Source organism: Chiloscyllium plagiosum, unplaced genomic scaffold (genome assembly GCF_037043375.1).
Source record: "Chiloscyllium plagiosum isolate Xiang-an unplaced genomic scaffold, Cpla_swu_hap1 HiC_scaffold_13, whole genome shotgun sequence".
Taxonomy (NCBI): domain Eukaryota; kingdom Metazoa; phylum Chordata; class Chondrichthyes; order Orectolobiformes; family Hemiscylliidae; genus Chiloscyllium; species Chiloscyllium plagiosum.
In genome coordinates this window covers 9,571,271-9,594,846 of record NW_028270151.1, presented here as the reverse complement: position 1 = coordinate 9,594,846, position 23,576 = coordinate 9,571,271, and the positions used below count along the sequence as shown (strand labels likewise).

The window sequence follows — 23,576 nt, the reverse complement described above, 5'->3', positions numbered from 1 at the left end:
TTATAAACCTCTGTAAGGTCACCTCTCAACCTCCTACACTCCAGTGTAAAACGTCCCAGCCTATCCAGCATGTCTTGATAATGCAAACCTTCTATACCTGGCCACATCCTGTAAATGGTCTTCTCAACCTTCTCCAGCTTAATAATATCCTTCCGAAAACGGGCGACCAGAACTGTACAGAGAACTCCAGCAGAGCCACTCCAATGTTCTGTATAACCTTAATATGACTTCCCAACTCCAATAATCAAAGTCACCCTTTATATACATAACACTGACTCAGCTATCTCAGAGCTGTATCCCAGATTGAACAGTAGCCCTGACTCTCTTGTTTATACCTGTCAGCCAGGGCTCCCCGAATGGACCAGATTAAGAGGCCCAATTGGGGAACTCATGTTCTATGAGGTTCAGCTGGCTGACCCTGCAAAAATCACTGCAACTGCCTCTCCTACCTAGGGGATGGGCAGCGGGAGTGACCCCTTCCCGGGGGATGGGCAGCGGAGGGGACCCCTTCCCGGAGGATGGGCAGCGGGGGGGACCCCTTCCCGGAGGATGGGCAGCGGGGGGGACACTTTCCAGGGGAATGGGCAGTGGGGGGGACCCCTTCCTGGGGGATGGGCACCGGGGGGGGACCCCTTCCCGATGGAAGGGTAGCGGGGGGGGGGCCCTTCCCGGGGGATGGGCAGCGGGGGGGGACCCCTTCCCGGGGGATGGGCAGCGGGGGGGGACCCCTTCCCATGGGATGGGCAGCGGGAGTGACCCCTTCACAGGGGATGGGCAGCGGGAGTGACCCCTTCCCGGGGGATGGGCAGCAGGGGGGACACCATCCTGGGGGATGGGCAGCAGGGGGGACCCCTTCACAGGGGATGGGCAGCGGGGGGCACCCTTTCCCGGGGGATGGGCAACGGGAGTGACCCCTTCCCGAGGGATCGGCAGTGGGGGGGACACCTTCCTGGGGGATTGGCAGCAGGGGGGACCCCTTCCCGGGAGATGGGCAGCAGGAGTGACTCCTTCCCGGGGGGATGGGCAGCAGGGGGGACCCTTTCCCGGGGGATGGGCAGCAGGAGTGACTCCTTCCCGGGGGGATGGGCAGCAGGAGTGACTCCTTCCCGGGGGGATGGGCAGCGGGAGTGACTCCTTCCCGGGGGGATGGGCAGCGGGGGTGACTCCTTCCCGGGGGGGTGGGCAGCGGGAGTGACCCCTTCCCAGAGGCTGGGCAGCGGAAGTAATTCCTTCACATGGGATGAGCAGCGAAGGGTGAGCAGCGGGTCCTTCCTGGGGGAGGGCAGCGGGAGTGACTCCTTCCCGGGAGATGGGCAGTGGGAGTGACTCCTACTCAGGGGATGGGCAGTGGGAGTGACCCCTTCCCGGGAGATGGGCAGTGGGAGTGACTCCTTCCCGGGAGATGGGCAGTGGGAGTGACTCCTTCCCAGGGATGGGCAGTGGGAGTGACTCCTTCCCAGGGGATCAGGAGTGGGAGTGGATCCTTTGCTGAAATGGCGGTCATTCCTGGGAGATAGCTGTGGCTGCAACAAAATCCAGGAAAAGGTCGCAGCTGCTTTGGTGAAGAAGGCCCAATATCGGGTTGGAGCCCAGTTTGGGACCTGGCAGCTGCTTTGCTGAGATTGGCCCAGAGTGGACACATGGTGGTGTTGACGTTAGTGGAGACAATATGGTGCCAAACAATTGTGATATGGTTCCACAGGCTGTGCAGTTCCAGGCTGTGGGTAGGCCTGGGTACTGTAATATTGTACCAGCAGAGGCTGTGTGGTTCCAGGCTGTGAGTAGGCCCGGGTACTGTAATATTGTACCAGCAGAGGCTGTGTGGTTCCAGGCTGTGAGTAGGCCCGGGTACTGTAATATTGTACCAGCAGAGGCTGTGTGGTTCCAGGCTGTGAGTAGGCCTGGGTACTGTAATATTGTACCAGCAGAGGCTGTGTGGTTCCAGGCTGTGAGTAGGCCCGGGTACTGTAATATTGTACCAGCAGAGGCTGCGTGGTTCCAGGCTGTGGATAGGCCCGGGTACTATGATATTGTTCCAGCAGTGGGCTGTGTGTAGGCCCGGGTACTGTAATATTGTACCAGCAGAGGCTGTGCGGTTCCAGGCTGTGGATAGGCCCGGGTAGTGTAATATTGTACCAGCAGAGGCTGCGTAGTTCCAGGCTGTGGATAGGCCCGGGTACTATGATATTGTTCCAGCAGTGGGCTGTGTGTAGGCCCGGGTACTGTAATATTGTACCAGCAGAGGCTGCGTGGTTCCAGGCTGTGGGTAGGCCCGGGTACTATGATAATGTTCCAGCAGTGGGCTGCGTAGTTCCAGGCTGTGGATAGGCCCGGGTACTATGATAATGTTCCAGCAGTGGGCTGTGTGGTTCCAGGCCGTGGGTAGGCCCGGGTACTGACAGCAGAGATGGCTGCGTGTGGGGACTTAGGGCCCCCCCGTGTTTCTGACAGTGAGGACTCATGGTGGAGGCAGGGGGAGTGATCTGGACATGTCCTTTCCTTTTGGCTGTTCCTTTTACTTCTGCTTCTGTTCTTAATCCTGTTTTTTGTATGGCACTAGAGATTGGTGACATGATACACTTTTCAGTAAACTCCTGTACTCAAGTACACATGACAATGATAATGTAAGTCAACCATTGGCAATGACAGGCTGCAGCATGGACCCCCTATACCAGAGGGTGGGGTGTCCTGTTAACCAACAAGCTCAGATGCTCTCTCACACAGCACCCACCTTATCTCATCATCCTTTCCTTCTCTTCAGTTCCCTCATTAACCCATGCTGGTTGGCAGATGTCTGCAGGGTGCAATCAGAGCTGCTGTACTGATGTTGTGTGCAGTTACACAGAAAGGATGCTTGTCAATAAGGACTGGGGGAACACCAGTCAGGAGGGATTTGTGATTGGAGTATTCAACGTTGACTCAAATTCAAGCAGGACAAATCCAACCCAAACATTTCCCGTCCTAGTAGTCTACTCTCAATCATTAGCAAAGTGATACTAATGCTGCACAAGGTGATACTAATACTGTGCTATTTGCACAGGAATAACCTGCTCACTGACACTCAGTTGGGGCTTCTCCAGGGCACTCAGTTATTGACCTTATTATAGCCATGGTCAAAACAATGAGAAATCCACTGAATCTCAGAGTTGAGATGAGAATGACCACAGTTAAGAATCAACTACATTGCTGTGGGTTTGGAGTCACATGTAGGGCCAGACCAGGTAAGGCAGATTCCTTTATTAAGGAACAAAGGGTGTTCAAGAACCAGACAATTGTTTTTCCTGACAATCAATGATGGATTCATAGTGATCGTTAGACTCCTAATCCCAGGCTTACATTGAATTCAAATTCTACCAAATGCTGTGGCAAGATTTGAGCCTGGATCTCTAGAACATAATCTGAAACACTGGATTAACAATCCAGCCATCATCTCCCCTCCATCTGAGTTAGCAATGTTCCTGACTGAGGTCTGAGTCTTTATAAAGATATTGCTGAGACAAAATTTTTATTCTGCTGCTTATTATTAAATCTTTCCAACTTTTCATCTCATGTAATATAGTTCATTTTCTCCCCCTATTTAATAAATGTTTTAGTCTTCACTCTAAAAACACAGCATCTTGTGAATGTGTCCAATCCTGATTTCCACAGTACAAAAAAACACAAGTCAGCAATTGACAAAGTAACTTTTAGTCTGTGATCTGACATTTCCAATATGTACACTAGCTGGGATCATAACTGCAATAACTCAACAAAGCCATGGTCTCTACCATCTAGAGGAACAATGGCAGCAAGCACATGGATCCACCACCAACAGCACATTTTCCTCCAAGGATTCACATTCCACTGCAGAAATCTGAGGACAAAATAAACCATACCATATTATACCATAAATCTACACTGATGCTGCAGTGCCAAATTCCCTCAGTACTGTTGTTCTGTCTCTGAGGTGAAGCCCTCTGTTAGTTACACCAAACACCCAGAAAAGCACTCCTTGTCTCATAATCTGTTAAAATATGGGTGACAGAGATCTCCCTAATTCCACTATTTAAAGAAAATAACATCAATTTATTTTTTAATTCGAAAAGAGAACATTAAACAACTATTCACAATTCTAAGCCCCCCTTTCTATTAACTGATTACTATCTGCCTCCAACTCAATAGCAATATGCTGTTCCAATAAGACATTACCAAAATTACATCAACTTAATTTCAAAACCACACAGTTGCTGTCTTCTTCTGCGTCTTCATTCTTCTGGGTGAAGATTTCCCTGGGTCATCTTCTTTCTTTTTATTGCGAGTGTGTTTCACATGAAAAGGTCCCTTTTCTCATTTCTTTGACATCAAGATGTTAGCTCTCCATGGGTTTCTCTCTCAATGGCAGTAGCTTTCTGACCAATTTTTAAAATGTCTGCATTTTATTACCCCCCAACATCAGATCATCTCATTGGTTCGATGTTGGCAAAACAATAAGTTCAAACTCAATTGGGTTTTTGTACCTTGAGTCAAAATTTAAACCGATTGGTTAAATTCAAACTGTTGTCAAAACAGCAACCAAAACTCAGGTACACACGTTTCATCGTGGAATGTTATACATTTTCAATTTTTCAGTATACTCTGGGACTGCCATCTAGTCACACACGCTGGTTGTTATAATCTCTCAGTTCAGAACAGCAGTCACTCTCTCTTAAAGGTACAGTACACACCTTCAACTTCATAACACTGTATTGCCAGACAAAGACACTCAAGAAGTTTGACACCATCCAGTACAAAGCAACCCACTTCATTGGCACCATATCCTTACACAACAGTGTGTACTGTCTACAAGACGGTGGCTCAGTGGTTAGCACTGCTCCCTCACAGCACCAGGGCCCCAGGTTCAATTCCAGCCTCGGGCAACTGTCTGTGGGGAGTTTGCACATTCTCCCTGTGTCTGTGTGGGTTTTCTCCGGGTGCTTCGGTTTCCTCCCACAGTCCAAAGATGTACAGGTCAGGTGAATTGATCATGCTAAATTGTCCATAGTGTTAGGTGCATTAGTCAGAGGGAAATGGGTCTGGGTGAGATACTCTTCAGAGGGTTGGTGTGGACTTGTTGGGCCAAAGGGCCTGTTTCCACACTGTAGGGAATCTAATCTAAAAAAACTCCACTACCGAAATTCACTGAATACCTCTGACAGCACTTTCCAAACAGGAAGGACAAGGGCAGCAGATACACGGTAACACCACCACCTACAAATTCCACTCCAAGCCACACACCATCCTGATTTGGAAATACATTGCCATTTTTTTAGGATCAAAATCCTGGAATTCCCTTCCTCAGGGCATTGTGGGTCAACCCACAGCAGGTGGACTGCCGCAGTTCAAGAAGGCAGCTCACCCCCCACCTTCTCAAGGGGCAATAAGGGATGGGTAATAAATGCTGGGCCCAGCCAGCGATGCTCACATTCCATGAGTGAATTTTTAAAATTCTCAATGCAAAGTGAGAATCATAGTTCATTTTAATGGCTGACATCGTCAGAAACATGTTAAGTCCCTTGTGGAATGGTGCCTCTATGAATCAGTAATGGAGCTCCGGCAGATTTCTCAGTCTTAACATCTGACTTTACCAAACAGTTTTTGTCACGTAACAGAGTGAAGTATCTGCAAAGCAAATATCAGGTCATGATTGGATTAAAAACAGAAAGAGCTACAAAATATGTGACCCATGTTAGGTTCACAATATCTTACAAAGTCAAGATTTGCTCTACATCAAGGCCAGCATTTCAGAGTAGGATTGATTGTGGGCTGCATTCGAGATCAGGAATTCAACCAGGAATCCAGTGATCTACTCAGGGGAACATAAAAGATTACAAGCCGTAAGCTAAGAGGACGGTCTCCTATATGTTCAAACAAAACCTCCTATGTGGTAACCATGCAGAAAATATATGATAAAATACAGGAACCATGTCCATCTACCATGTCTTGATTGCTAATATCCCGTCCAGCATTTATACCCAACCTCCTGATTTATGTCAAAATTAATAAAAATGTAAAGGAGCTGGTGTTGGACTTGGGGCTTCCCCCCTACCTTTTATCTCAGCCCGCTTGGCACACCCGCCCCATTCCTGAAGAAGGGCTTATGCCCGAAACGTCGATTCTCCTGCTCCTCGGATGCTGCCTGGCCTGCTGTGCTTTTCCAGCACCAATTTTTCAACTCTGGTATTCCAGCAGCTGCAGTCCTCACTTTCTCCTAGTTGGACTTGGAGGGCAAAGTTAAAAATTACACAACACCACGTTATAGTCCAAAAGGTTTATTTCGAAGCATTAGGTTTCGGAGCGTCACTCCTTCATCAGGTGGCTGTGGAGTAGGATCATAAGACAAAGAATTTATAGCAAAAGTTTACAGTGTCATGCAACTGAAATGATATGTTGAACAATGAATTCAGCTACCTGATGAAGGAGCAGCCCTCCGAAAGCTAGTGCTTCCAAATAAACCCATTGAACTATTACCTGGTGTTGTGTGATGTTTAACTAAAATAAACAAAAAAAAAACCTTCTAACCTGATTCAAGGGGAAATTAATTTTAGGAAATTTCTCTTTGATTCACCATAAACAAATCAAGAAAGCTCGAGACCATGATATCAAGTAACACTCTTTTCTTGTTATCCCACTGACATGATATTGAGCACTTGGATGTTTTCCCACTCTGCCCTGTTGCAATATTTAGTCAATAACGTCGTGAAGTTGATTGAGTTGCTCTTGGCTCAACAAGAAATTTGATCCAGTTGCTGTGCCTGAGTTAAATCCTGTAAATGACTGCTATAGGAAACTGAATTATCATGGCTACATTAATTTCTGTTACTAACACAACAGGGAAAAATTATGAAAGGAATACTTAGCATGGTGGAAGTTGCTGTCCGCACATCAACTAGTACCTGATTGGCATGTTGATAGTTACAGTCATACGACTGAAACAACATTTTGTGCTCTACACCTTTAACATAATAAACAGCTCAAGATGGTTCTCAGGAGAATTATCAAACAGAATTTGACACTGTGTAACACTGAGCTTCAGGGCATAGGTGACACAGGCTGGCTTGGAATGGTTTCTGGCTACAAGCAAGTACCATACATACTCTGTAAAAGTGGTAATTTTTTAGACTGGTTTTTAAGGCTACATTTATGGGGTCAACTATTGCATAGGTACTGCTTTTGAGGAGTTAAAAAGCATGCTATAGTCCATAGTACCATATCACTAGTAGAAACCCAATTGATCTCTCACCGATTAAAGAAAAAAAACAGAATGGATTATGGTAAACTGAGTTGCAAACAAAGAGAGGTTGTCACCTGACTCTAAACTGATAGGTCCTAATTTTACGTACCAAAGTACATTGAAATACATAATAGCACAAAAAAATTAATTTCCTCATCATAACATTTATATGCAGGACAATACTTTGACTCACAAATGTTGATCTGTTATCACAGCATAATAGAGTGTAAAGAGGCCCTTTGGCCCAACAGCTCTACACCGACCCTCCAAAGAGTATCCCACCCAAACCCAATTCCCCTACCCTATTACTCTACATTGTGCCTGACTAATGCACCTAATGTACACATCCCTGAACACTATGGACAATTTAGCATGGCCAAATCACCTAACCTTCACATCTTTGGACTGTGGGAGAAAACCCAGGCAGTCACAGGGAGAATGTGCAAACTCCACACAGGGAGTTGTCTGAGGCTGGAATTGAACCTGGGTCCCTGAGACACCAGTGCTAACCATTGAGCCATCGTGTCACCCCATTATCTGTGAAGAACGAGCATCAACTTTCACAGGAGATATATAGAAAATTCCAAACTTTTTGGACAAAAGTAGTGGATCAAATTGCCTTTCCTCGTTCCATATCTTTCTGCAATGCTGGTGTCAATGAGCGATTATGTTGTGGTGCTGTGCAATGTAGGAGACATTTAATTATATAAATGGCTTAATCACTCATGCCACATCACTCTGGTTCCTCCAGGTCCGTTGACAGTCATGGAACACAAAGTGTCCTTTATTCTCAGCACCCAGAGAGTCCAAGTGCTACCTGTGGGATGCCTTATCCCACCGGCTGCTCCCTGTGTGGTCTACACAACATCCTGTGTGGAGAAAGATGAATGCAGATTGTATCAGAAGGTTTTGAATTGATGCTAGAACAACACAAAGCTCAACAAGCTACAGACGGGAGGTGGAAGACCTGAAAAATGGTGCACTGAGAACAACCTAGCTCTCAATGCTGGCAAAACCAAGGAACTCATTATTGATTTTCAGCGGGATGTTACTCATGCCCCCCTTACACATTAACACATTAACAGCACAGAGGTGGAACGAGTGGAAAGTGTCAAGCTCCTGGGAGTGGTCATCAACAACAAGCTTTCTTGGACTCTTCATGTGGACACACTGGTTACAAAGACCCAACAACGTCTCTTCTTCCTCAGGCAGCTGAGGAACTTGGCATGATGGCGAATACACTTGCCAATTTTTATAGGTGGGCCATCGAGAGCATTCTGTCTGGATGTATCACTACCTGGTACGGCAACTGTACCATTCAAGAGCGGAGACAGTTACAGAGAGTGGTGAACTCGGCCCGGACAATCACAAAGGCCAACCTCCCATCTATAGAATCCATCTGCCAGGCCCGCTGTCAAGGAAAGGCCGCCAGTATTCTCAAAGATCCATCCCACCCTGGCAATGTTTCTCTACAACCTCTACCATCGGGGAGAAGGTACAGAAGCTTGAACACACGCACCAGCCGGTTTCATAACAGTTTCTACCCTCCTGTTGTTAGAATACTGATGGACTCACAAACTCTTAACATTTGCCTGTACCTATGTTTTTGTTTTTGCTGCTGTTTACCTATTATTTACTTATCTATACAACTTAACTCTGTGATCCGCCTGTATTGCTCACAAGACAAAGCTTTTCACTGTGCCCGAGCGGTACACATGACAATAAATTCAATTCAATTCAATACAAGCTAACGTCACACACGTGTACCTCACATGTCCAGTGTTAATCCTGGCAACATATTTCTCCAACACACTGCAATCAACAAACATTCTCCTGAATGGTTGGCCCATATTAGTGTTATTTAAAGGGCCAGGCACCCATATTGCAAGTAAGGAGATTTTTTTTAAAATTGCTTCCTCTCCAATGTGTCTAGAGTGGTTTTGGAATTTTTGTGATGAGTTCCTCCATTTGGTTGAAACACCCCTTGGAGGGGTTTGGGGGTGGAGAGGGTGGTGGTGGAATTTAGTAATCAGCCCACACAGTGGCTGCCACAGGTGGAATCTGCATTGACAGCACCCTTAGGTCAGCAACATGACAGGGAGATGGCATGTTCAAATTTGATTCCAATGAGGTCTGCAGTCTTTCGATAGAAATTCTTTTTTTTACATCAATTCATGGGATGTTGGCATCACTGGGTGAGTCGAGTGTGTGGTGCTGGAAAAGCAGAGCAGGTCAGGCAGCATCCAAGGAGCAGGAGAGTTGATGTTTTGGGCTTAAGTCCTGATGGAGAGTTCTTGCCCGAAACATTGAGTCTCCTGCTCCTCGGGTGCTACCTGACCTGCTGTGCTTTTCCAGCACCACACTCTCCACTCTGATCTCCAGCATCTGCAGTCCCCACTTTCTCCAGCATTCAGGTGGCCATGGGGCCATTAAGAGTCAACCACATTGCTGTAGGTCTGGTATCACATGACTGGGTAATGACAGCTGTCTCCTTCCATGAAGGACATTAGTGAACGAGATGTGTTTTCCCCCACCAATCAACAACAGTCAGAAGTCACATGACACCAGGTTATAGTCCCATAGGTTCAATTGAAATCGCTTGTGATCATAAGGACAATCCAACAGTTGCCACTGAAGAGACTTGTAGTGATTGGCATGACTTAATGGTTTCCTGGGCCTTTCTGAAGGCAATTGAGAGTCAAGTACATTGTGTGGGTGTGGAGTCACATGTAGGCCAGGCCAGGTAAAGGTAGCAGATTACCTTTCCTGAAGGACATTAGTCAGAAGTTACACAACACCAGGGTAACCGCGTGATGCTATTCAGAGTGTTGGAATATTGAAAATACAGCTCAGGTTTACAATAGCTATTGCAAAGAGCTGACTTGTGGGTGCTATTGAGACTTTGAAGCAGATGTGAGAGTAGTTTTGGGGAGGTTAAAAGAAAATGTGGAAGGCTCCTTTGGGTGGAGGTGAGGGAGGAGGTGTGGACACAGGTTTCGCAATTCCTGCGGTGGCAGGGGAAGGTGCCAGGATGGGACGGTGGGCTGTTGGGGGGGGTGTGGACCTGACCTGGTAGTCACGGAGGGAACGGTCTTTGCAGAAAGCAGAAAGGGGAGGGAAATATATCCCTGGTGGTGGGGTCCCTATGGAGGTGGCGGAAATGTCGGCAGATGATGTGTTTTATGAAGAGGTTAGTAGGGTGGAAGGTGAGGTGTCCTTGTTACTGTTGGAGGGGTGGAGTTTGAGAACGGAGGTGCGGGACGTGGATGAAATTCGTTGGAGGGCACCTTCAACCACGTGGGAAGGGAAGTTACAGTCTCTAAAGAAGGAGGCCATCTGGTGTGTTCTATGGTGGGACTGGTCCTCCTGGGAGCAGATGCAGCGGAGGTGGAGGAATTGGGAATACGGGATGGCATTTTTGCCGGAGGTAGGATGGGAGGAGGTGTAATCCAGGTAGCTGTGGGAATCGGTGAGTTTGTAAAAAATGCCTGTGTTGAGTCGGTCATCATTGATGGAGATGGAGAGGTCCAGGAAGGGGAGGGAGGTGTCAGAGATGGTCCAGGTGAATTTAAGGTCGGGGTGGAATGTGTTGGTGAAGTTGATGAACTGTTCAACCTCCTTGCGGGAGCACGAGGGGGTGCCAATGCAGTCATCAATGTAGCGGAGGAAGAGGTGGGGAGTGGTGTTGGTGTAATTACGGAAGATGGAATGTTCTACATAGCCAACAAAGAGACAGGCATAGCTGGGGCCCATATGGGTGCCCATGGCTACCCCTTTGGTCTGGAGGAATTGGGAGGATTCAAAGGAGAAATTGTTGAGGGTGAGGACCAGTTCGGCCAAACGAATGAGAGTGTTGGTGGAAGGGTACTGTTGGGAACGTCGGGAGAGGAAAAAACGGAGGGCTTGGAGGGCCTGGTCATGGCGGATGGAGATGTAGAGGGATTGGATATCCATGGTGAAGATGAGGTGTTGAGGGCCGGGGAAATAGAAGTCTTGGAAGAGGTGGCGAGTATGGGTGGTGTCTCGAACATATGTTGGGAGTTTCTGGACTAGGGGGGATAGGACAGTGTTGAGGTAGGTGGAGATGAGTTCAGTGGGGCAGGAGTAGGCTGACACAATGGGTCGGCCAGGGTGGTCAGGCTTGTGGATCTTGGGAAGGAGGTAGAACTGGGCAGTGTGAGGATCATGAACTATGAGGTTTGAAGCTGAGGGTGTGAGATCTCCTGAGATGATGAGGTTGTGTATAGTCTGGGAGATAATGGTTTGGTGATGGGGTGTAAGGTCAATAGACTTATTATAGAATGTGAACTCAATGTAAACACCTTTTTGTATATTTCTTGCACTTATTCTGTTTTTCTTGTTTATGTTGTTTGAATGTTGTGTTCAGCAAATGCAGAAGCCTAAAGTTCCATGTTGTGGGAAAAAGATCTGCCAGCCTCCTCACCCACAGCATGACCACATAAAAAAAACACAGAAGCTGGCCTGCAAAACACAGAAATCACACTTGCCAACACTTACAGAAACTACCCAGAGTGCCCCCAGTCTTGGTCAAAGAGGCGAACATAGAAACCAGACATGGCCAAGCTCCTCCCAGACCAGAGAATACACTTCCTAAAACAGCTTTCACAATCAACTCCCAGCCCAGTTTAGCACTGCAGTCCCAACACCCTATTTCCCATTGAAACTGATACCGCATAAACAAAACAGCAAACCGAGAGACCCTGGAAGTCTTCACTCCCCGGAGGAACTCAATGGACAGACCTGGATGGCAGGAGAAGGAACATTTCCACATATTTGCGTGGATAGGAAATACAATGAGGAATCCTCTAGAAGACACTCTCACCCACTCACAGAGATGGCTGGAATCTCCTGTTGAAGGGCTTTTGCCCGAAACGTCGATTTTCCTGCTCCTTGGATGCTGCCTGACCTGCTGTGCTTTTCCAGCATCACATCCTTGACTCTAATCTCCAGCATCTGCAGTCCTCACTTTTGTCTGGTATCTCCCTGTTTCAATTACAAATGAATTGATACTGCTGGACGCTTGATTAACTTCTATTCAGCTTATTCTTGTTTTAATCTCTTTACAATTTTCCCCATTGTACTATAACTGCTTCACAATTATACCTTTGTGTTGTAACCCTACAGAGCATACTGGCACCTTTTGTTCTGGGAAGCACATTCTGGCCATCTGTGCAGAGGATCAGCTCTGTGTCGGCCTGGTCAATTTCTCTTCTGCATGATCGCCTTTGTTTAATTAAACTGCTTGTCAATTTCACCGCGATCCTCGTTTGTGGTCTCTGATCCATTGGGCTCAATTTCTCCGACACATGTTTTACTGCTCTTCAACATTCTAGGAGACCTATATACTATTATTAGCCCACCTTGCTTGTGTGATTCTGTTTGGGAAGATGCAAAATGGGGATTTGTGGAGTATATTTAAAATTGTGTGATTAAACTACAGCATACATGGTTTGGGTTTACAAATGCTGTCGCAAAGAACTGACTTGTGGATTTGGTGGAGACTAAGGAGATCGGTTTGAAGCAGATTTGAGAGTAGTGATGTTGCCTAGCTCTTAGATTAGATTACATTAGATTACTTACAGTGTGGAAACAGACCCTTCGGCCCAACAAGTCCACACTGACCCGCCGAAGCGCACCCACCCAGTCCCATTCCCCTACATTTATCCCTTCACCTAACACTATGGGCAATTTCCCCTGGCCAATTCACCTGACCTGCACATTTTTGGACTGTGGGAGGAAACCGGAGCACCCAGAGGAAACCCACGCAGACACGGGGAGAATGTGCAAGTTGAACCCAGGTCTCTTGTGGTTAGGATGTGGGGAACAATTTGCACCAAGATATTGGAGGATGTACTGTGAAGATATCGTGGAGTAGATTAACAGAAGGTACTGACCATAGTTTGCAGTTTCTGGGAGGATATTAAAAATGTATAAAAGGTATGAAAAATGCTGTTACCACAGAGTTCTCAACTGGCAATCATGCTGTCTACATACAAGAAGAAATATAGCTGGATATTTGAAATGATCATGGACCTGCTCCTTGAGATAAGTTAAGGTTTTATAACAAAAGGTGACATCTCAGTTCAGACAATGCATTAAAGGTGTGAGTTAGACCCTGGCTGTAACCCAATCTTGACCCAGACTGGTTCTATTTCCAAAGTGACTGCCTGCAGGTTTAGCATTTTTTGAGCAAAATAAATGTATCTGCAAATATAATTCTGCAAATACAAACCTTAAGTTAGCTCGAGAAGGTGACCTAAAGGAAGTTCTGGGATTTACATATTAATGAACCAAAACCTGCAACCCATTCTAATAGATGAAAGATTTAACATCAATCCAGGTTTGTTCATTCATCATTTCAGTTGCATGACATTGTCATCTTTTGCTATAAATTCTGTGTATTATGGTCTTATTCTCCACAACCACCTGATGAAGGAGCAGCGCTCCAAAAGCGAGTGCTTCCAAATAACCTGGTATTGTGTGATTTTTAACGTCTTGAACAAAGGAGTCACATTAGCTAATCTCCAGTCATCTGGCCCTTCAGTTGTGGCCAGCAAGGTATTAAATATTTCCACCAGACACCAGCAATCTCCTCAATTGCCTCCTACAGCAGCCTGGGATATATCTCATCAGGACCTGGGGATTTCTGTACCTTTAAGCCCACTGAAAAGTCTAATACCTCCTCCTCATTAATCTTAACATGTTCCGAAACCTCGCCATCCCACTTGAAATCTCCAGTTACAATCTCTTTCTCCTTTGTGAATACAGATGAGAAGTATTCACTTAAGACCTCATCCAGTCCATTGGTTCCATGCAAAGGTTGCCCCTTCAGTCTCTAACAGATCCCACACAATCTGAGTTCTGAGGAAAAGTCACTGGACCTGAGACGTTACCTCCAATTTCTCTCCACAGCCTCTACAAGACCTGCTGAGCTTTCCAGCTTTTCCAGTTTCTGCTTTTGTTTCAAATCCCATTCTTTCCTTAGTAGTCCTCTTACTTTAGAGTCATAGCGATGTACAGCACGGAAACAGACCCTTCGGTCCAACCCGTCCACGCCGACCAGATATCCCAACCCAATCTAGTCCCACCTGCCAGCACCCGGCCCTTATCCCTCCAAACCCTTCCTTTTCATATACCCATCCAAATGCCTCTTAAATGTTGCAATTGTACCAGCCTCCACCACTTCCTCTGGCAGCTCATTCCATACACGTACCATCCTCTGAGTGAAAAAGTTGCCCCTTAGGTCTCTTTTATATCTTTCCCCTCTCACCCTAAACCTATGCCCTCTAGTTCTGGACTCCCCCACCCCAGGGAAAAGACTTTGTCTATTTATCCTATCCATGCCCCCTCATAATTTTGTAAACCTCTATAAGGTCACCCCTCAGCCTCTGACGCTCCAGGGAAAACAGCCCCAGCCTGTTCAGCCTCTCCCTATAGCTCAAATCCTCCAACCCTGGCAACATCCTTGTAAATCTTTTCTGAATGCTTTCAAGTTTCAAAACATCTTTCCGATAGGAAGGAGACCAGAATTGCATGCAATATTCCAACAGTGGTCTAACCAGAAGCTTTAGCATTTCCTTGATCCCATCTGCCAAAGGTATTGCATGGCCTCCTTTGCCTTCCGAAATTGCTTTTTCAACAACCTCCCACACTCTCTGTACTCCTGAAGGCCCTTCACTGTTTTTAACGGGGATCTTATAGAAACAGATAAAATTATGAAGAGAATAAATAAGATAGAAATAGAGAGGATGTTTCCAGTGGCAGGTGAAACTAGGAGAAGGGAGTACAGCCTCAGAATTAGAGGGAGCAGATTTAGGACTAAATTGAGAAGGAAATTCTCCACCCAGAGGGTTGTGAATCTGTGGAACTCTCTGCCCAGTGAACTAGTTGACACTACTTCAGTAAATGTTTTCAAAGCTAAGATAGATTTTTTTTTGAATAGTAGAGGAATTAAGGGTTATGCTGAGAGGGTGGGTAAGTGGAGCTGAGGCCACAAGAAGATTAGCCATGAGCTTATTGAAGGGCAGAGCAAGCTCTAGGGCCAGTTGGCCTACTCCTGCTCCTGGTTCTTATTTTAAATTAGATTAGATTACTTACAGTGTGGAAACAGGCCCTTCGGCCCCACAAGTCCACACCGACCCGCCGAAGCGCAACCCACCCAGACCCATTCCCCTACATTTACCCCTTCACCTAACACTCCGGACAATTTAGCATGGCCAATTCACCTAATCTGCACATTTTTGGATTGTGGGAGGAAACCGGAGGACCCGGAGGAAACCCACACAGATACGGGGAGAATTTGCAAACTCCACACAGTCAGTCACCTCAGGCAGGAATTGAACCCAGGTCTCTGGCGCTGTGAGGCAGCAGTGCTAACCACTGTGCCACCATGCTGCCCACAATGTTCTTATGTAAGGTGCTATACCTGACATATGCTTCCTTCTTTTATTTTACCAGACTCTGGATATCCCTTGACCAAGTTCTCTAGACTTGCCACTCTTTCTCTTCACTCTTGAGGAATATTCTGGCTGTGAATTCTAACTATACGGCTCCCACATAACAAATGTAGACTTATCTCCAGGTAGCTGCTCCCACTGTGGGCACTCTTCCTACATTTATGATAATGCTTTAAACTTCCATGTCCCTTACAAACTGAGAGCTTTGTGAAAAGATGTTGCCTCATAGTCACTTAGCAATGCAGTAAACACTGACAATCACAATCTGTACCGATGTAGTGTCTTCAGTATTGTCATGATGTGGAGGAGCTGGTGTTGGACTGGGGTGCACAAAGTTAAAAGTCACACAACACCAGGTTATAGTCCAACAGGTTTATTTGGAAGCACTAGCCCTTTCATCAGGTAACTAGTCATGAAGGAGCAGTGCTCCGAAAGCTCGTGCTTCCAAATAAACCCTTTGGACTATAACCTGGTGTTGTGTGGTTTTTAACTTCAGTAATGTCAAACAACCCAAGGCACACAACAGGAGTGTGAACAAAAAGGGGTTGTTGGAGGTCAAATAAGAGAAGTTTGGAACAAGCTTCCGGTAGAATCCGCCAATCCCAAAAATCAAAACACATTTTCCTTCGAGGCTGGTCGTGGAAATTCCATGATGACCTTCATCTTGGCGGACTTTGGGGTCAACCTTCCATGAACGATGCTATGTCCCAAGAACGTCATCGTTGCCTTTGTGAATTCTATTTTCTTTAAGTTTATTACCAGTGTTGCTTCCCTTACAGCTCTGCCAACTGTATCATGTGATCTTTCCATGACTCACTAAAGATCACTACATCATCCAGATGGACTGCTCAGTTTGTTAACCCAGCCACAGCTTTGTACATGAGTCTTCGGAATCTGGCGGGTGCGTTCTTCATTCCAAAGGGCATCATTTTGAGTTGATATAGCCCATTAGGGGTTAAAAACGCAGAAATTTATTTCGCTTTCCCTGATAAAGGTACCTGCCAATAACCATGCAGTAAGTCCAACGTTGTGATGCAACTTCCGTAACCAACTTTGAGGGTGGGGTTAGGTGAAGGTAGCTAAGAGTGTGATAGGTAGGTGGTGGTCGTGGTGGTTGGGGGGGGGGGGTGATGGTGATAGGTCAGAGAGGAGGGTAGGACAGATAGATGGGAAGGAAGATGGATGGGTAGGACAGGTCAAAAGGGCAGCGCTGAGTTAACGGGTTGGATCTAGGTTGAGGTGGGGGGTGAGGAAAAATGAGGAAACTGTTCAAATCCACATTGATCCTGTGTGGTTGCAGGGTCCCAAGGTGGAAAATGAGGCGTTTTTCCTCCAGACATTAGGTGGTAAGGTATTCGTGATGGAGGAGGCCCAGGACCTGCATGTTCTTGGTGGAGTGGGTAGGGAAGTTGAAGAGTTTGGCCACGGGGCATTGAGGTTGATTAGTACATGAGTCCCAGAGATGTTCTCTGAAATGCTCTGCAAGTTTATACCCTGGCTTCCCAATGTAGAGGAGACCACATTGAGAGCAATGATCACAGTAGATGACATATGTGGAAGTACAAGTAAATCTCTGATGGATATGGGAGGATCCTTTGGGACCTTGGACAGAGGTGAAGGGGAGGTGTGGATGCAGGTTTTGCAATTCTTGTGGTGGCAGGGGAAGGTGCCAGGAGTGGAGGGTGGGTTGGTGAGTGTCGTGGATCTAACAAGGGAGTTGCAGAGGGAATGATCTCTGTGGAATGCAGATAGCGGTGGGGAGGGAGATATATCTCTGATGGGGGGGGGTCTGTTTGTAGGTGGCAGAAATGGCAGAGGCTGATGTGATGCATCCAGAGGTTGGTGGGATGGAAGGTGAGGACTGGGGGGGGTTTGTCCTTGTTGCAGTTGGAGGGGTGGGGTTCGAGGATGGAATTGCAGGAAGTGGAGGAGATGAGCTGAAGGGCATCGTCGACCACATTTAAGAGGCATTTGGATGGGTATATGAATAGGAAGGGTTTGGAGGGATATGGGCCAGGTGCTGGCAGGTGGGACTAGATTGGGTTGGGATATCTGGTCGGCATGGATGGGTTGGAGCGAAGGGTCTGTTTCCATGCTGTACATCTCTATGACTTTATGACTCTATGACCACATGAGAGGGGAAATTGCAGTCTTTGAAGAAGTCCACCTGCTGTGTTCTATGGTGGAATTGGGAGCAGATGCAGCGGAGGAATTCGGACTAAGGGATGGCATTGTTCACAGGAGGCCAGGAGGGAGGAGGTGTAGTCCAGGTAGTTGTAGGAGTCAGTGGGTTTGAAGTCAGTGAGTTTGAAGTATATGCCTGTGGTGAGTCGGTCACCAGAAATGAAGAGGTCCAGAAAGAGGAGGGAGGTGTCCGAGATGGTCCAGGTAAACTTGATATCAGGGTTGAAGGTGTTTGTAAAGTTGACAAACTGTTCAACCTCCTCGTGGGAGCACAAGGTGATGTTGATACAGTCATCGATGGAGCAGAGGAAAAGGTGGATAGTGGTGCCAATGAAACTGCGGAAGATGGACTGTTCCACATAACCGACAAAGAGACGGGCACAGCTGGGGCCCATGTGGGTACCCATGGCTACCACTTTGGTGTGGAGAAAGTGGGAGGATTTGAAAGAGAAATGGTTGAGGATGAGGACAAGTTCAGCCAAACGAATGAGAGTGTCAGTGGACGGATATTGATTGGGTTGGCGTGAAAGGAAGAAATGGAGGGCTTGGAAGCCTTCGTCATGGCAGATGGATGTCTACAGCAACTGGATGTCCATAGCAAAGATGAAATGTTGGAGGTCAGGGAAATGAAAGTCAAGGAGGAGGTGGAGGGTGTGGGTAGTGTATGAATGTATGTGTAGATATCCTGGACCAAGGAGGACAGGGCAGTGTCAAGGTATGCAAGGTAAGTTCAGTGGGGTAGGAGCATGCTGAGACAATGGGTTGACTGGGGCAGTCAGGTTTGTGGATTTTGGGTACAATAAACTTTACCCACAGAGGTGAAGTCTTTACAGAGATCAGGTGCTAACTCCATACCCCATCCCCTCCCTAGGCTGTGAACTATCCTGCAGCTCCTTGACTTTTCTTGGGGTTTTCTTTACTAGTTTCACTAATGCCACTAGCTTAGCCTATTTTACCACATCTTTTTCCACAGTGGCTTTCTTTAGCGACCAGCACTGTGACTTTACATATCCCACTTTAGCACAGTGGAAACACCTGAGGCCTTTCACCTCCTGTCCACCCTCTTGGGTTTCTTTTTAACCTGTGGTAAGTTCTTACCAGTGCGCTCTACTCTTTGTTTTGTAGTGTAGGATCTCCCCTCCTCCCAATTTCTATCCCTCACAGGATGAAATTCTTGCCAGAAGCTAAGCTTTCCCTTATGCACCAATACATATTCATCTGCCATCTGTGCTGCTCTCCTCTCTTCTTGAGCTTTCTGTTCATCCACGTGAATTCTTAGCATTTCTGGAAGTGGGTTTTTAAACTCCTCCAGCAGGATAATCTCTCTTAGAGTCTCATAGGTCTTATCTAGTTTTAAGACTTGCACACATCAATCAAAATTACTATGTTTAATTCTTTCAGACTCCGCATAAGTCTGACCTGGTTTCCTCTTTATGTTTCTGAACTGCTGTCTATACACTTCTGGTACCAATTCGTAAGCACTTAAAATAGTTTGTTTGACATCTGCATAATCTCTTTTCCCCTCATCTGACAGCTCTGAAAATACCTCACTCGCTCTGTTGACCAGCTTAGTCTGAACTAGCATTACCCACAAGTCCTCTGACCACGCCATCCTGTTAACTTGACTTTCCTGACTAACTCACAACTTCTCAAGTTCATATTCTCTCTCATTTTCTCTTTTTTCTCTCTTTTTTCTCTCCCTCTCTTCTCTGTCTCTGCTCAACTAAGAACTTTCTCTTTTTCCTCTTTCTGTCTTTCTCTCTCCTTCTTTTATCTCTTTCTGTCTCTTTTTCTTCTCTCTCTCTCTCTTTCTCATTCTCTTCTCTCTTGTTTCTTTATCTTCTAACTCCATTCTCCTCAATTGTAATTTCAGTTTTTTCTAACTCTACTGCATGGAAGGTGCCAGCTATGAAGAGAGGTTGAGTAGGTTAGGTTTGTTTTCATTAGAAAAAAAGAGATTGAGGGGGGACCTGATTGAGGTCTATAAAATCATGAAGGGTATAGACAGGGTGGATAGAGATAAGCTTTTACCCAGGGTGAAGGATTCAATAACGAGAGGTCATGCTTTCAAGGTGAGAGGTGAAAGGTTTAAGGGGGATACATGCGGCAAGTACTTCACACAGAGGGTGGTGGGTGTCTGGAATGCGTTGCCAGCAGAGCTGGTAGAGGCAGGCATGGTAGAGGCAGGCACGTTAGATTCATTTAAGATGCGTCTGGACAGATGCATGAGTAGGTGGGGAGTAGAGGGATACAGGTGCTTAGGAATTGGGCAACAGGTTTAGGCAATGGATTTGGATCAGCTCAGGCTTGGAGAGCCGAAGGGCCTGTTCCTGGGCTGTAAATTTTTTTTGTTCTCTTTGTTCTTTGTTCTCACTTGTCTGTTTTACTGACTGACTTAAATGCTTGACTAACTCCCTTACAATTTCAGCTTTACTTTTGTTCCTGGTTAGACCTAATTCTAACCTCTTTGCAAATTTGCAAAGTGTGGCCTTTTTCTATCTTTCTAAACTTTCTTGGCAAATTTGGGGATCATCCTCAAATCCCAGAACCCCAAATTTTCATACCCCAAAGCCCTCAAATCTCAGAGTGGATCTGTCTAAACCTGTCCAAATCACAGACCCGAACCCCCCGCGGTGGTGAACCCTTCTGTTAATTAACCCAAACCCCCAGTCAAGCTCACCTCGCCTCTTAATCCGTTAATGTATGGATGACAGAGAACTCCAAAATTCCACTATTTAAAGAAAAAAATATTAATTAATTCCTTAACTGTAAAAGTGAACACTAAACAACAATTATTTACAACTATAAGCCATCTTTCTCTTAATTGCATGTTATCTGCCCACAACTCGATAACAATATGTTGTTCCCGTAAAACCCATAGTAAAATTACATCAAGTTAATTTCAAATCCACACAGTGGCTGCTGAATCCGGTGTCCTCTTTCTTTCAGCTGTCGATCTCCCTGGGTCGTCTTCGGTCTTTTGCTGCAAAGATGTTTCATATGAAAAAGGTACCTTTGATTGAGAGTGTGTTGAATGACAATCTCTCATGATGGCAGTTTACTCTACCGGGTGGCACAGTGGCTCAGTGGTTAGCACTGCTGCCTCACAGTGTCAGGGCCCCGGGCTCGATTCCTGCCTCAGGCGACTGTGTGGACTTTACACATTCTCACCGGGTCTGCGTGGATTTCCTCTGGGTGCTCCATTTTCTCTCACAATCCAAAAATGTGCAGGTTAGGTGAATTGGCCAGGCTAAATTCTCCATAGTGTTCAGGGATGTATAGGTTAGGCACATTAGTTTGGGGTAAATGTAGAGTAATAGATTTGGGGAATGGATCTGGGCAGATTTTTTGGGCCAAAGAACCTATTTTTACACTGTAGGGATTCTTTCATTCTAGTCTACTCTCTGTCTAACTTCTTACTCCTTTCGGTCCAACACTTACTTCTTTGTACCCCAAACATTGGATCATGTCATTGGTTTAATGTTGGCAAAACAATAAATTCAAAATTGATTGGGTTTTAGTATCCAGGGTAATAATTCAAACTTAGATTTAGATTGTTGTCAAAACAACCCAGATATCTATTTCACAGCCCAATGTTACACATTTTCAATTTTCCAGTACACTCTGAGACTGCTAGCTAGTCATATTACAGGTGCTTGTAAGCTCTCAGTGCAAAACAGCACTCACTCTCTCAAAGGTACACACCTGCTACTTCATAACAGAGGCCATTCAGCCCATCAGGTCTGCACTGACCTTCCAAAGAGCAGCCCTTCCAGACTCACATCCAGTCGCTGGAACCTCACATTTACCACATCCAACCCGACTAGCTTGCACACCCCTAAACACTATGGGTAATTTACCATGGGCAATCCACCCTAACCTGCACATCTTTGGACTGTGGGAGGCAACCAGAGCATCTGGAGGAATCCATGCAGACACGGGGAGAATATGCAAATGAACCCGGGTCCCTGGCGCCGTGAGGCAGTGTTGCTAAACACTGTGCCACTGTGCCAGCCTTCTCTGAGGCTTCTCCCAAACAATAGCAAGTAACAATATCGTACAGCCATAAAAATATCAAACGAGTTCACTCACCTTGTCATGACCAACAACACATAGTTAATTCCGCTCCTCTGCCCTCTCCCTGTGTTCCTGTTTTGTTCTTCTGGAAGAGTAAATGCAGGAAGGATGATCCCAATGACCAGGAAATTCAGACTCTGCTTCAGGGTGGGGGGTGCTTACAGTTTAAGGAAACAGGGTAAGCCATTTCGGACTGAGCTGAGGTGACATTTCGTCACCCAGAGAGTGTGAGTCTGTGGAATTCTTTGCCACTGAAAGCCATTTGAGACCAAAACACTGAATGCACCGAAGAAAGAATTAGATACAATTCTTTGAGTTAAAAAAGGATTGAAATCAGAAACTGGGTTTGGAGCCAGCTGAAACTGAACAGAAAATACTGGTGAAACAGGTCTGACAGCATCAGGGGAGAGAGAAAGGGAATTAATGTTGCAAATCCAGTGATTGTCCATCAGAACTGATAGGCCCTGGGAAAAAGTGGTATATACGGAAAAGGTAGGGCTGGCCGCTGTAGGGGAAAGCTGAGTGGAGAGATGGACACAGAACCCAGAGAGAGGGAGGAGAGAGAGATCTGAACAGGGTAGGCAGACAAAGGGATTTACCTGGGAGGTGCGTTTGGGCCCTTGCATATTGAGGAGGGAGTTTATCGATTTTGCTTGCCTCCCCCCCACCAACACATCTGTTTCCATTTCTGGGGATAGCTGGGCTCAAAGGTCCAAACATACCGTTCATGTGAAGCAGCTCTTCACCTGCATTTCACACAGTCTGGTCAGCTGTATTCACTGTGGTCTCCTCCGCACTGGGGAAATGAAGTGTAGACTGGATGACCACTTCACAGAACATCTACATTCTGCCTGCAAAACAGACCCTGAGATTCCAGTTCCTGTCACTTTAACACCCCACCCTGTTCCCTGGCCAACATCTCCATCTCAGGCTTGCTGCAGTGCTCCAGCGAAGCTCAGCGCAGGCTGGAAGAACAGCACCTCATTTTCCACTTGGACACCCTTCAGCACCTCGATATCAAGTTCAATAACTTTAGGGCTTCAGCTCTCCCATGTCCTTAACCCAAACCCCACACACCAGGCCTTGTTCTCACACAGTCTGCTATTACACACTACACATTGTTAGCCACTAACAGTCTCCATTAATAGCTATTCACCTTCCTAGCCAGATCGTTGTCCACTCCTTTGCCTGTCCAACTGTTCTTCTCTCTCTTTGAGTTCTAACTATCTATCATTTAGTCCTTACCTCATCCCCCCACCTTACTTTCTGTGAATGAACCAAAACTTTCCTGGCCAGCATCAGTTCTGAGGAAAGGACACTCACCCTGATACATTAACTCTGATTTCTCTCCACAGATGCTGCAGGACCTGCTGAGCTTTTCCAACAATTTCTGTTTTTGTTCCAGTTCTTCAGCATCTGCAGCTCTTTGTTTTATCCTGAGTTGGCTGATCAGCCATGACCGTGATAAATGGCAAAGTAGGCTTGAAGGGCCGAATGGCCTACTTAGAGTCATAGAGATGTACAGCATGGAAACAGACCCTTCGGTCCAACCCGTCCATGCTGACCAGATATCCCAACCCAATCTAGTC

The 23,576-nt window shown here is 46.3% G+C and overlaps 1 long non-coding RNA gene across 2 annotated transcripts; it reads right to left on the bottom strand.

Annotated features, from left to right (window-relative positions):
• Window positions 1-3,729: 3,729 nt before the first annotated feature.
• LOC148148235 (uncharacterized) lies at window positions 3,730-22,245 on the bottom strand. 2 transcript variants are annotated; one of them, XR_015758990.1, is made up of 3 exons: window positions 22,003-22,245; window positions 20,591-20,641; window positions 3,730-3,853 (listed from the first exon to the last, which is right to left on the bottom strand). It is a non-coding gene; the product is annotated as an uncharacterized LOC148148235 (long non-coding RNA). The 2 variants fall into 2 exon arrangements; XR_015758989.1 differs by lacking the exon at window positions 3,730-3,853 and adding an exon at window positions 12,002-12,253.
• Window positions 22,246-23,576: the final 1,331 nt, after the last annotated feature.